The sequence below is a fragment of the Falco peregrinus genome, chromosome 2 (assembly GCF_023634155.1).
Source record: "Falco peregrinus isolate bFalPer1 chromosome 2, bFalPer1.pri, whole genome shotgun sequence".
Taxonomy (NCBI): domain Eukaryota; kingdom Metazoa; phylum Chordata; class Aves; order Falconiformes; family Falconidae; genus Falco; species Falco peregrinus.
In genome coordinates, this window is record NC_073722.1 from 103,144,865 (window position 1) to 103,157,794 (window position 12,930).

The 12,930-nt window shown below is 45.6% G+C and overlaps 1 long non-coding RNA gene across 1 annotated transcript in view; it reads right to left on the minus strand.

The window, feature by feature from the left end:
• The window catches only part of LOC114011895 (uncharacterized), a 317,148-nt gene that overhangs the window by 43,588 nt on the left and 260,630 nt on the right, over positions 1-12,930 (minus strand). The window contains exons 18-20 of the long non-coding RNA XR_008745696.1: positions 9,639-9,739; positions 4,155-4,626; positions 2,197-2,365 (exon numbers count right to left, since the gene is read on the minus strand). This is a non-coding gene — a long non-coding RNA (uncharacterized LOC114011895). The remainder of the gene's footprint in view (positions 1-2,196; positions 2,366-4,154; positions 4,627-9,638; positions 9,740-12,930) is intronic.

Sequence of the window (12,930 nt, forward strand, 5' to 3'; positions counted from 1 at the left end):
CGGCACCTCAACTGGCAGCATCAGCACAGACAGAATAGTTTACTACAGCTGAGGTTCCAGCCCCTGTTGTTTATCCTGCTCTATAAAACTGTCTTGTAAAGGTTATTTGCCCTGCTTGTGTTTGTCACGAGGCCACTTTGCTCTGGTGTTTTCAGATGTGACTGATAAGCACTCCTGCCTGAAATGTTTCAGATCCACAGCCCCCAGACATTCCCAGGTAGAACAGTTACACACCAGTCAAAAGCAAATGCCTTTCAATCACAAGAAGAGAAATGTTTCTGCTGCATCATGCACAATTACATGCTCAACTGTTACGAATAACTCTAAAACTCCTGCTCCAAGACTATTACCACCGTATGTGCCGCTTGCTCAGCCTGCTCTCTTCTTAGAAAGGGAAGTGCATGAGAACCAGTTTTGCCCTTTCCTGCTGCAGAAACAGCCATTATTTAAATCAGCCACAGCCAGAAGGATGATTTGGGCCCTGTATGAATGTAAAATACAAACCATCAATTCACCTCTGAGGTATCAAACTGAATCTGAGCCAGGATCACGCAGTCCCAGCAAGCCCCACCATTCAAAATACACTTAGAAATCTATAGAACACAAAATGCCTACTCATCACAATTTCCTGTCTCAGGAAAATCTCCTCTTTTCCTCAACCAAAGCTGTCTGCCACTGGTACCTCTACAGCTAATGGTGCCTGGGATGCCCTGCTGTGATACCCAACCAGCCTCTCAGGAAAGGAGTCACCAAGTGATCAGCCTCCCCCCTGTGCAAGGCAGCCCAGACAAGAAAGAGCTCATTTAATTCTGGTTTGCTGGGGCTTGGTGCTGAGCTGTGAGCAATGCCTGCACACATCAGTTGGTTGACCCTGCTCCTATCTGCCAGCGTGACCATGGGTGCAATTGGTCCAGAGTCAGCGAGCCAGGCAAAACTAGCAAAAGAACCCCATCTATCTGCAGGATTTTAGGTTAACTCGGCTCAATGTGAGTCGATTGAGAGGGGAGGGATGGCACCAGCACTGCACCGGCAGATCGGAGGAGGTGGTGACAGCCATCAAGGGGAGCGCTGAGTGGGAGGAAAGGGGCCCAGCTCTTCACACCTCATGTTCTGGCTCCAGCATCACCAGCCACGTGAACACAACCATGAACACAGCCACTTGGGTCAGATGGAGCAAAGCCCACAAGCACATGTTTCAGCTCGTCCGACCTCACCACAGGCACTCCAGCATGTGCTTACCTCCAATCTAACCGCTAAGCCCTCAGGACCATCATACAACAAGAACTGAACACACACACACATCCTTCCTCATCAGCTGTGCCAACAGGAATAAGAGCAATCCACACAGGGAGGAAAAAAAAATGTAGCATTTTCCTTTTCTATACATGCGGCTGAGGAGCTGGTGAAATTAACTACTTTAGAAAAATGGTGTCTTCAGTAAGGAATTTTAGTTTCACTTCTAATTGTAAGATGTTCAACGATGCATTTAGGACAGTGGTATGTACCTTGTGAGTGATACACAAATGTTCACATACTCTGTTTGATACAGGAAGCCATCAATAATTGCTGAGCCTGCAAGTATGATTTGTCTCTTGAAAGAACTAAAAGACCTCAAGAGCACTAAGGAAAATAAAACTCAACTGGGAAAGACAGTAACCTGACAGTTTTTCCATCCAAAGATGTCTCTCAGACTCTTAATTGCTCAGATTGCTTCTGATTACATCAGGTAGTACCAGGAAGTAGGTTACTCTGCAGAAAGAGATGACAAAATAAGCAGAATTCCAACTACAGTATCTTTGATCTAGACTCCGGTTCACCAAGACTCTCATTTCTGACAAAAATAGAAAAATTTGCATCATCACATGGCAACACCACCAGCAATGTGACTGCTTCATCCACACTGGTCCCTGCCTCAGGCCCTGGCTGCTCCTCTTGGGCACTACAGTGATGACCAAACTGGAAAGAGATTTCAAAGACTGGAAAACTACTGTACAAAATTTAGCAAAAATATCCTTGTTAAAACAGGTGGATCTGCAGGGTTGCTCAGTCCTCTGAGGGATGGGTGGAGAACACAAGAACATGAGATAAAAACATCATACACTACATCCTGAGAAAGAACATGGCCTTCATACAACTTCAGATTAAAAAATCAGCCAGCAAGGCTGGGATATATTTAGGAAAAAGGTAGGTGCTTACCTGAGACAAGCACAGCCAGCCAGCTTACCACCTCCCTGCCAGCAGTACAGTCAGGCATGAGGGTGCGATGGGTGAAGGTCAGGTTTGTGATACGGGCATGCCTCTTTTTGCTGTTTGTTCTGGCAGAGATGATTATTCACCATGGGAATACAGCTGTTGGTAAATATTCCTGGAAAGAAATCACAAAGAAATAGAGAGAAGGCATCTGGCTTTCCTTTTGCAGCCAGAGAAATTATATCCAGGATGGAAAATGGTGCCATGAACTCCCAGTGGAAGAGCACCTCGACTCAGCATCGTGGCTGTGAGAGCCGTGCCGGGTGCCAGGGTGTACCTGCTTTTTCAGGACATGAGCATCTCAGGGACTGAAATGGGCCCAAAAGTCAGAAAAGCCAGAGGCACCGGCAGCGTGCACAGCCTGCCTGGCGTTACCGCAGGCAACACTCTGTTTGACTACTTTCTGAACACAAACCATAAGCTGAAGGGCTTCAGTAAGTGGGTGCCCTCCTTAGGGCATGTTTGAGAAAGCTGTTTTTCACAAAGCACCTTGGGAAATGGAAAGAACTCACTTAATGTGTTTTTCTTTCCCTTTTTCCCTTCTCTGTCCTTTTCTTTTCCCCCTCCTAAGTTGCTGCATTTTCTAAGTCAAAGGCATGGAACACTCACCGTTTCAGGGCCAAGCGTGTCTCCCCAGCACTCCAGTGCAGCAGGCTGGGGATGGCATTTATAGACACTTAGCTGACATATCTTGCATGATTAACAATTAAGAAGGTCTGTTTTCTAGTTCAAATAAAAGTTCAAGTACGTTGTCAACTCCTTTTTGGTTTAATTCCATACCAGTCTACAGAATCCCTCAAATGAAAAGCAGCCTCACACTGCTGCCTCCCTGGCACACAGACCTCACCCTGCACCTCTTCCAATGACTACATCTCACAAAAAAAGAGATTTATTCCTTCCCTTCCCACCCCAGAGGCAAGGTAGGACACACCCGGATGAGCCACCCCAGAGACAGACAGAAAAAGCAAGTTGAACGAACACCAAAACCACCAAGAGGCCAGGAAGGTTTAGTAAATACCAGCCTTGGGTTTGGTGCTGCCACATTTAAATCCCTTTAGGCATTCAGGTTTGCACGGACTTTCTGAGGAAGTACCACTGGAAAGTGGTTTATGAACAGCAGAAAGTCACAGGGTCAGATAAAAACCATCCACAGGCGCACATGGAGGGGAAGGGGGGCTGCCGGGATAAAGGAGGAAATTAAAACTGTGGAATACGAAATTATATCCAGTGTCCTACACAATTCTAGGGTTGCTGAGTTAAAGGCAATGAATAAATAAGAGAAATCCAAAACCAAGCAAATCTCTAGGATGAGACAAAATTCATTCCAGGGTGTTAGAGCAGATTTGAGGAAGGAAATGTGTGTGCCAACAGCAATTACTATGGAGAACTCGCTGAGCACAAGTCTAGAAGACTGGAAAATTGGAAAATAACAAACCAAATGTGGTATCAATATGCAAAAAATGAGAGCAAGCCTGGCTCAGGAAATTACAGGGCTATCAGCTTAATATTCATTACATATAGGAAAATGCAAGGTCCCCATTGTATACAAGAGTGTAATTAAATCAAGGGGTTCTGCTGAAATCAACTGCTTGTGATGTTTATGAATTAGCAGCAGATTCCACATGCAGCCACAGCCTGAGCATTCAGCCCGGGGCCTGGTATTATTTGTTACAATCTATAAACCAGCCCTGGTGAGAAGTTTGCTCCTAGACAGTATAAGTTTAAAATCTCTTGTTCAGAGGTTTGGGGTTTTTTTTTTTTTTTGCTTTGCATGTGATTCAGTGCTGAAGAGGATTAGCACAAACAGGCCATCTGAGGACAGTGTCTGGGGGAAAATGTTATGGGCTGATTTACGGATTAGTGCTTATTTGTTTGCTGTTTAGAGCAACGGCAGTGAAGTATACCTCTTATTCCTCCTGCTTCTGCCCCTCTTCCTCTGCCGCAGCAACATCTGCAGCTATCCACTTATTTCTTCCCAGTGCTGGGATGCAGGGACAGACGTTTGTTATGTTTCAAAGGGGTCATTGCTTGATGCCCACAGAAACACCATCCTCCACTTCTCCTGCTGCACACCCACTGCACCGGGTTTTTATTTGCAAAGACACAGCCCAGCTCTGCGCAGCAGGGAGGGCAACGTTCACCATCCCAGCCTTGTCTGCTGAACCAGCAACGCTCTGGCGGTCCCGTCCGAGGTCGGAGCCGTGTGGATTTATATCAAGACCTCTATTGCTGGGCAAATGTCTTCAGTAAACTTTGAATCAGGATCCCAAGTCCTGGGAAATACCAAGGATGCAGCTCAGCATTCAGATGAACTAAATGTGTTCGGTCAGGCCAGACGTCCCAAGTGATGTACATTAATCCTCACCTGCTTCTCCTCTGCAAGGAACATGCAGAAACGTTAATAAATATTTCAAAAGCTCCTACAGTGCACCTAGCTTTTAGAAATGCATTCCACAATACTTTATTACCTTTAATAACCTGCAAGAAAAATTACAAATGAACACAAAGAGCCTATTTTAAGTGTGCAGTTGCAAATACCAAACAGGATTTTGAAACATAGCAAGCAGTGCCAGAGAGAAAACACGAGTCTCTTCACTTTCATCACAAGTTTCTTACATCAAGAAAACATATGGAGAACTTACGCAGAACCTTACTGTGTTTTTTAACTCAAAGTGAGATTTTTGAAGAAATATCCCCTTTGAATCTCTGTACTTACAGCATCAACACTGGCTAAAAAAAAGCTTGCCACTCGTTTATAATGAGTTAAAATGAAAACCCCCACAACAGCCCAAACCTGGAAGGGATTTAAAATATAGATCCTGACTTCAAGATCCATTCTTATGTTTAATTCTGTCCCTAACTTTTCCCAAAAAAACTAGCAATATGGGGAAAAAAAAGAAATTTAATGGATACAACAGTTAACCCTACACTTGCCGGCTTTCTTTTGGCGAGAGGACTTGGGGTTTTTTAAACCTTTCAGTCCTTTTTCTTTTTAACTCAGCTTTTAAAGAAAAAAGTCCCCTCCAACCTGATGCTGCCTCAGGAATGGCAGAAACGTTCCCTTTTCCCCAGGCACATTTTGAACCCCACAGCTGATTTCAGAGACGCCTGACCGAAGAATGAAAGCCCCAAAGAAGTGTTCGTGTGTATAGATACATTTATGAATTTCATGAAAACAAGCAGCTGGGTAGGCAAGATGCCTGGACATAGCAAAAACCAAGTCCGTGAGGGAAAGGCTACTGATTGCTCAGGACCCAGAGGGTACCCAATGTCAAGTCTCCTCAGTCCCCCACTCAGAACCGCACAGTATTTATGCATATGGGTTTGCATCCCCTCCACTCACAGTATTTACACATATGAGTTTGCATCCCCTCCACTCACAGTGTTTACACATATGGGTTTACATCCCCTCCACTCGCACAGAGGTGTGGAGCTGGTAACCCAACAGGCTCCAAAGCGGGAGGCAAAGGGCTCAGGTAAGAGCTTTAGATTAAACACGTTCGGGTGGGAGGCAGGAGATCGTGCTTTTCCAACCAAAGGTCTGGGATCCAAGATAAATCTGTTTGTCCTGCTCACCTTCATCTATATTAATAGCTCAGACTTCAACTGTGGGGGGCTGCCAGTCATTCGGGGGCTTGTATGGGTTTTGCTGATTGCCAGGTCGTTAATGAGTCTCTGGCAGGAGAGGCAGAATAAGAACTGAGCCGCCGTCTCCCATGGGCGCACACGGAACAGGAACCGAGCAAAAGCAATGGCAGCATGTCCTGGCCACACAGGTCAGCACGACAGGCTCCGAGTGCAGCAGAAAAGCCCACAAGTGAAGAAAGGACCACTGCTGGTGGTCACTTCCAGCTACCACGGGGCCTTTGAGGGGCTCAGTCCTGCCCCAACCCCAACTCCCCTCTTCCCTGCAAAGACCGAGGCTGAGGCACTGGGAGCAGGTTTGGCAGCAGCTTGGGTAGTGCTGGTGGAATACGGTTTAGTTAAGACTCGCCTCATAAGGGGAAAATTAAAATCCTTGAGGCCACAAATTAAAAATTGTGACTTGGTAGAACAACAATTTATAAATAGAAAGACCTATTTCTGGCAAAAATCCTGTGGACCGAGTACTGAATCACGAGGAAAAATGCTGTTTTCCTGTTACCCGCAGGAAGGTGTTACTTCTCTAGCACTTTTTCTTTGGCACTAGTGATCAGCATAACCCTGTGGGTGCTCCACAGCCCCTCGCTGTTGCATCTCCTTCCTGTTCCAATAAAACACAGCAAGGGAAAGGGCAAAATTCATCACTCGCCATTCCTGTTACAGCACAGTAGCTGCACGCTGTCCTTCACTTCCAGATTATACAATCACGGACAGGAAGGTGGGAGTGCACCTAAAATGCTTTGCTAAAAATACCAGCGCCACCCGAGATGTCTTTGAATCAGCGACTTTCCCAACAAATTCATTACGAAGATCAAAAAGCAGCTCCCAGCCCAAGCAGACTTTGGCAGAGCCCCACACAGAGGTGGGAACCTCAGGGTCCACAGCCTGGGGACAAAAAGGGGGAGTGAACGCCGTAAAGGCAGCCTGGGCATCACTCACGTGCCATCTGAACAGCTTGGGTGGGATCTGTCTGCAGAAAGTCTTGGCTTCAGCTAGCAGAGAATCAGCTCCAATATCAGTACCACAGTGCCACGATGCATTAAAGCAGCCAAAAATCATCACAAAATAAAGTTCTCAGCATGGTTAGGGCCCAGATTTGCAGGGCGCAGAGCCCTTTCCCTAATGACTCCGTACCCACTAAGTAAAGCACACAAGCAAGAATGGGTGCTCTCTCTCACTTTGGAATGAAAGCCAAGTTCCCAAGTGGTTGCAACATGGATGGATCTTTCTGGAGCAACTCCTGCTGGATTCTCCTGCTGTTCGTTATCTCTGACGACATGGAAGAAGCATGGCCGTGGTAGACCTGCACTGTGGCCTTCCCAAGCACTGGTGGGACCAGCCCTGGGATGACTCACAGAGCAACTGGGAACCAGAAGAAACTTCAGAGGAAGGAGAGAAGGGCTGCAGTGCAATTCCGAACGGACAGGGAGAGGCAGGCTGCGACAGACTATGTGGCTGGTCTCAATCCCGAAGGTCTCTGGGCACCCTCTTCTAGCTGTGACCTTGGGCTGTCCCCAGGAGCCATCAAACCACTGTCCAGGGTCACCACCCGCCCCAGTGACCAGCTAAGCCGCACAGTTCTCCTAATTCCCTGCAGAAATCAGTGCAATGAGACACAACGTGGCCCTACAAAATGCCCCAGTTGAGCTTAGGGCTGTTCAGGGAAGGCAGTGTTCTTTTATTACCAAATTAACTTCTTTTTTAAAAAAACATCCATTTCACTTTCCACATCAAAGATCATAATCTCCATGTAAAAGAGAGGGTTGATGAAAAAAGAGGTACTTAGAAAACACATTTTAAAATTTAAAATGCTACTAGCACTGATTCTTCTTCCTTGTAAAGAACTCTGGCTTTTTGTCTTATAAAGTACTCCAAGATCTCATTTGCAAACTACCACTACTAGCTACTCTGGTTTTTTGCTGGCTGCTCACTTACTCTTTGGGGATTTCATATTCTTCTAAATTTTGTAAATGGCCACTAAAGTGGAGATGAACATTATAAAATACATTTCAATCACCCTCACAATTTAGACTAATTCATTGGCAACTGTACAAAATGCTATTTACAAGGTACTTCCATCAGCTAGTATCTGGCATTAAGTATTTTGAATCAATCTACCATCATTTTCATCTCTTATTTTTCATACAAGGGAAATTATTGATCGAAGCTTTTCAGCCTCATTTAATATACTGGAATAGGCTTTAAATTTTCCCATGTAAACCTCAGTGGAGATTAGCAACTCTGTCTTGCTTAATGCAACACAAATCAGTCTCCCTGATGAGACCACAATATTGTACATGACATCATGACCACTTTACTTGTTGATGGGCCCTGAGACAGGCACCTGCTAGAAACTCCTCGGGGACTAGCGTTTGAGCTTAGTTTGACTTACTAGGCGAAGTTGGTGGCTTAAAGGGAAAAATGGTGCCTTCACCTCTCAGAGGCCATGGCAATACTGCAGAGTAATACCTGGGATGGATTGGCAGGGAGGCAGAATTTTCCATCGCTCCTATCAAGTTCGCATTCAGTTTTTGAATCGCATTCAATTTTGCATTCAGTTGCTATTGTGATGGGTGTGTTCAAAACACGAGATTAGATTTGTGTATGCTGAGGACAGAGAGCTTGGCTGAATTTTGATGAACTTGTTCTTGAATAAATAAGCAAAACATCACTGAAAAAGATACTCAGCCAGCTTCAATACATAGGGTAGCGAAACAGCCAGCTAGACAAACAGGATGTATCACACTGGAACGAGCACTGATGATTTTGTAATGACTCCGGCAGCTTTCAACATATTAGCTACTACTGTAAAAAACAACATGCAAATGTCTCGGTCCAGTTTACAGTAAAAACCAAGTTATGCTCTTGTAACCAAAGTAGCAGTCAGTGAGTAACACAGCACAGCATGCACCCCTCTCCCTTATCAAAATCAGCCTAGAGCTAATCGGCAAGCAAGCACTGGCACCGAGTGCGTGGGGTGCACCTTGCAAGGGTGATGCTCCCCCAGGCTGCCACGGCCAAACTTTGCTCTGGAGATCCTATCAGGTAAGGACATCAGGATGGATTGGGTGGGAATACAAAAGCATTTTCTTGGGAGGAAACACAAGACTGGAAATGCTATTACAAGCAATGCTTGTGATATAGTGAAAAAAAACCCTAAAACTGCTGCAGACAGAAGCTGCATAGACAACAGAAAGCAGGAAGGGCAGGAGCTCAGCACTTGGCACTTGGAGAAGGGACAGTTGGTACAGTTGGTAGATGAGGTCAACAAGAATGTAAATAAGGAGCCTTCTGATGAGGACAGGCTAACTGCTAAAAGAACACAAACTGGGGTAAAATAACTGTGGTAGTAATAGATCAGCGACCTCCTACTCAAATGGCCCCCACCCCAAAGATCCCCACCCGGGGATCATGCTGATATAGATTAAAACCAGCCCAGTGGGCATGTATTAGCTTGACATGTTTAGAGTGGACAATAAGGACTAATAGTTAGCAAGCAGATGTTTTAAGATAACGGAAACTAAATAATAAAGACTGCTAATGAATGCAAAGATAAACAGGGACTTCAGGTACCAGGAAGATGAAAAGGACATCTTGAAGAGGTGCCAGAGGGAGGAGATTCTGAATGTTCAGAAACCTTATGTATGTAAATGACTTTGTGTAACAAATATCAGGCCGCTTGTTGAAACGGTGTGCAAGTTAGGAGGAGCGACCCCCCCTCACACCCAGCGCCTCAATAAACATACCTGCTTTGTAACTCCTCCAGTTGTACAGTTCGATTCCGCACGTCACCCAACACAAGATACAAGAGCTTAAGGTTGCTGTGGCATCCACGATGCTGCATTCGCTGCAAAACAAGAGAGAATAAATGTGCTCAAGGGCTGAACTTCCAGCGGTCCATTTCATGGACTAATTTGTGTGCAGGCTGATACTTTCAGTACATTTCTCTACTAACAGAGAATAATCATAGGATAAGTAGAGCAAGGTAAGTACATATGCTGCCATTGTTTTCTTGCAGCATAATAGCATCACCAATGAAGCCTGAATGCAGCCCAATTAGCATACAATAATTAGAATCACTGCTGCTTTTTCATTTACTTTTGCACACTAGATGAGGTGTTGGTTGCAGTATGCAGGGCTGCAAACCCATAGATAATGCTGATTGCGCAAGGCATGTCTCCTGTTCTCCCATCAAAAGAAAGGAGGGAGACATTAAACTGCCTTAAGCTGCTGAAATTGCCATTTTGGCCTGACTCAGGAAAGTCGCCAGCTTATCCCAGGTATATCTCAGCGCAGGCTGTGCTCCCGAGGGATAGGCACACCTGTAATACAGGTCGCCTTTAAATGGGGGTTTTAATGAAAAATCTGATTTTCCGTAAGACACTGCCTTTTAGCCTGTAACTTTTAACACCTTGTTGACTGCTGCTTAAGAGCTTAGACAAGCCTTAGGAAGCTGGCTGAAGAAACCCTACGCAATTGTCCTGGTTTGTTATGCGGCTGCCCTTGGGAAGAGCAGATGGTGGATGTTTGGAGAGGGCTCCTTCAGCAGCCAGTAACCCGGCATTTGTTGAAGTGTGGCTCGACCGTGCACTATTTATAACCCATCTACCACTGAAGAGTCTCTTAATGCTTGTTCAGACTTAAATGGCTAACTTTTATAGCCCATTTATGGCCCATTTCAACAAAGCAGTTAAACATGTTCCAGGACTAGTATCTATATGTAAATAAAGGAAGTTGTACTTGGCTGGCACCCAGCTCCCCATCCCCACCTTCCCCCGCGGGCAAGCTGGCCTGCACAGCCCCGAGCCCTACAGCCACTCAGCCAGGCTTGGGGCACCAGGGCTGGGGACCAGCACCCGTGTGAAGAGCTCTGCGTACACAGCACCCCCTTTCCCTGCCAAATCCGTGCTGCACCCCCTGAACCTCACGGGCAGCAGCACAGCCTCGCTGGCCGGGGAGATGCCCTTACCTGCTACTCCCAGGACTTGCAGCACATCCCCTACCTCACACCAAGGGTCACACTAGCCAAACAGAGTTTAGTTAGGATCTATACCAAGGCTGGAAAGTCAGAGAACTGGTATGGAGTGGATTAAAAACCAGCAGATTTTTTATTTATTTTGTTCATACACCCCACAGGAGAAGGTATCACATGAGCCAGGGTGGAGGACATGGTACTTCCTAAGACTGGAAATGATGATACAGCAAGAAAGGGCACATAAGGAGAAGTATTGTGTAAGGTGTAGGTTTTACAAGCTTTATAAAGACTCTCTTAGCACTTGTTAGTGGCAGAAACCTCCCCGTGTGCCAACCAGTCTGAAATGGGAAGGATAGAAAAGTGCCTTCCATTTAAAGAAATGGGCTGTGAACATGCTGTCAATGTCTCTGATTCTTTTTATTGATTTACAGCGTGTATGCCATAAATCATTCTACCTTTTACTGAGCCTATAACTATGCATCACTCTGTCAGGGAAACTCCTCAAATTTTAAGGGGGACATACGTACAAGGAAACAGACTTCTCTTTCATTGACTCGCCTAGATGAGCTGCAATGGCCAAGGCTAGATTTAACACACACGGTAGGGTGGATACATATAGACAAAACACTTAATTTGAACAGCTGCCCATATCTGCCGCTCTTTATCTCTTGCAGGATTAATCTTTGGCTACAAGGGCACAGATGCAAGCCATACTTTCATTGGCAAGAACTACACAGGGGTTTGCTTCTGTTGCAAAACAGATTTCATGTGCACACAACGCCCGAAGCAGGGCAGCCCAGCTGCAGAAGTGCCTTGGTTAGGACCGAGCTAAGATGAACTGGTGTGGCTGGGGAGCGGATCTGCCCCTTGCAGCCACACTCCCCTCTGCCAGAATCTTAAAATAATAAAAATGTATTGATTGTGTTTTACAATAGATTTCAGGAGGAAAGCCTATGTTTAATGAATTTATAGACAGATTTCCAGCTGGCTTCAGTTTAAACAAGGATTCCACCTACTTTTTCCAGCTCTCAAGAAGAAGCCCTACAGAATCAGATAGCTCAGGCTTTGATCACCCACAGCATTCAGCAGTTACATTCCTGCTACAAAAATCTTACCTGAAGGCCAAGACTCAGCGAAAGACTCCTCCAAAATCCAACTGCTTTCTGCAGAACTCCCCTAGGTTCACTCCTAGCAAAGCCATGAAGTCCTTCTCTGCAACAGGAGCAGCACTGAGCCATAAGGATTTCGGGGTGCTGCACAAAACTGGGATCAGCATGAACTTCACCCATAAAGGGAGCTTGCAGGGCACCATCTATAGGCACTAACTCTTCCTCCTTTGGTAGGTCCTGTCATGCCTGGGTTGTTTTATGTTTTAAATAACCTTGCTGATCTGCCTCATAAGGCATTTCATTCTTTGTATGCTAATTTAAGCCCAAAGGCAAAAATGCATTCTTCTTCAGCAAAAGATGTATACACCTCCTTGAATCCAGTCCAGTATTGTGAGTCTGGCACAGGTGTAAAATTAAGGGTGTGATTTAGTGCTTTGCTGAGGAAGGACTGCTTGCTGCATGAGCACGGGACTTGCTGGATGGGGACCTCGCTGCTTTAAGGTTTTCTGATTAAACATCCCCACCGGATTACACTGCAGGAGGCACCGAAGAGCAGTTCTCTGCCAGAGTGAAGCAACTGGGATAACTCAGCTCTTTTGCTTGCTCAGGTCTGATCACTGAAGGGGCAGAAATTAATTTCCTATAAACACAGGCATATTTTTTGCACTACCTTGCAAATGTCGTTGTAAAGAAGCCATTACAGGAGCTCATCTTTATGATGCGTGACGTTGGCTTGTCCCAACGGGGCATATTTTATGAGGCATTTACATAAACATATACAAATCAAAATGGCCAGCTGTGCTCTTCCTGAACCTGCAATGTATAGATACTTCAGCTAATTCCAGGTCTACATAACCAGCCACCCCGAAGTGGGATCAGGTCAGGTGTCTGGAATGCACAACCTGAAGCGAGATCTGGTATGCATCCCCAATCCCAAAACTGTGAGACTTTGCG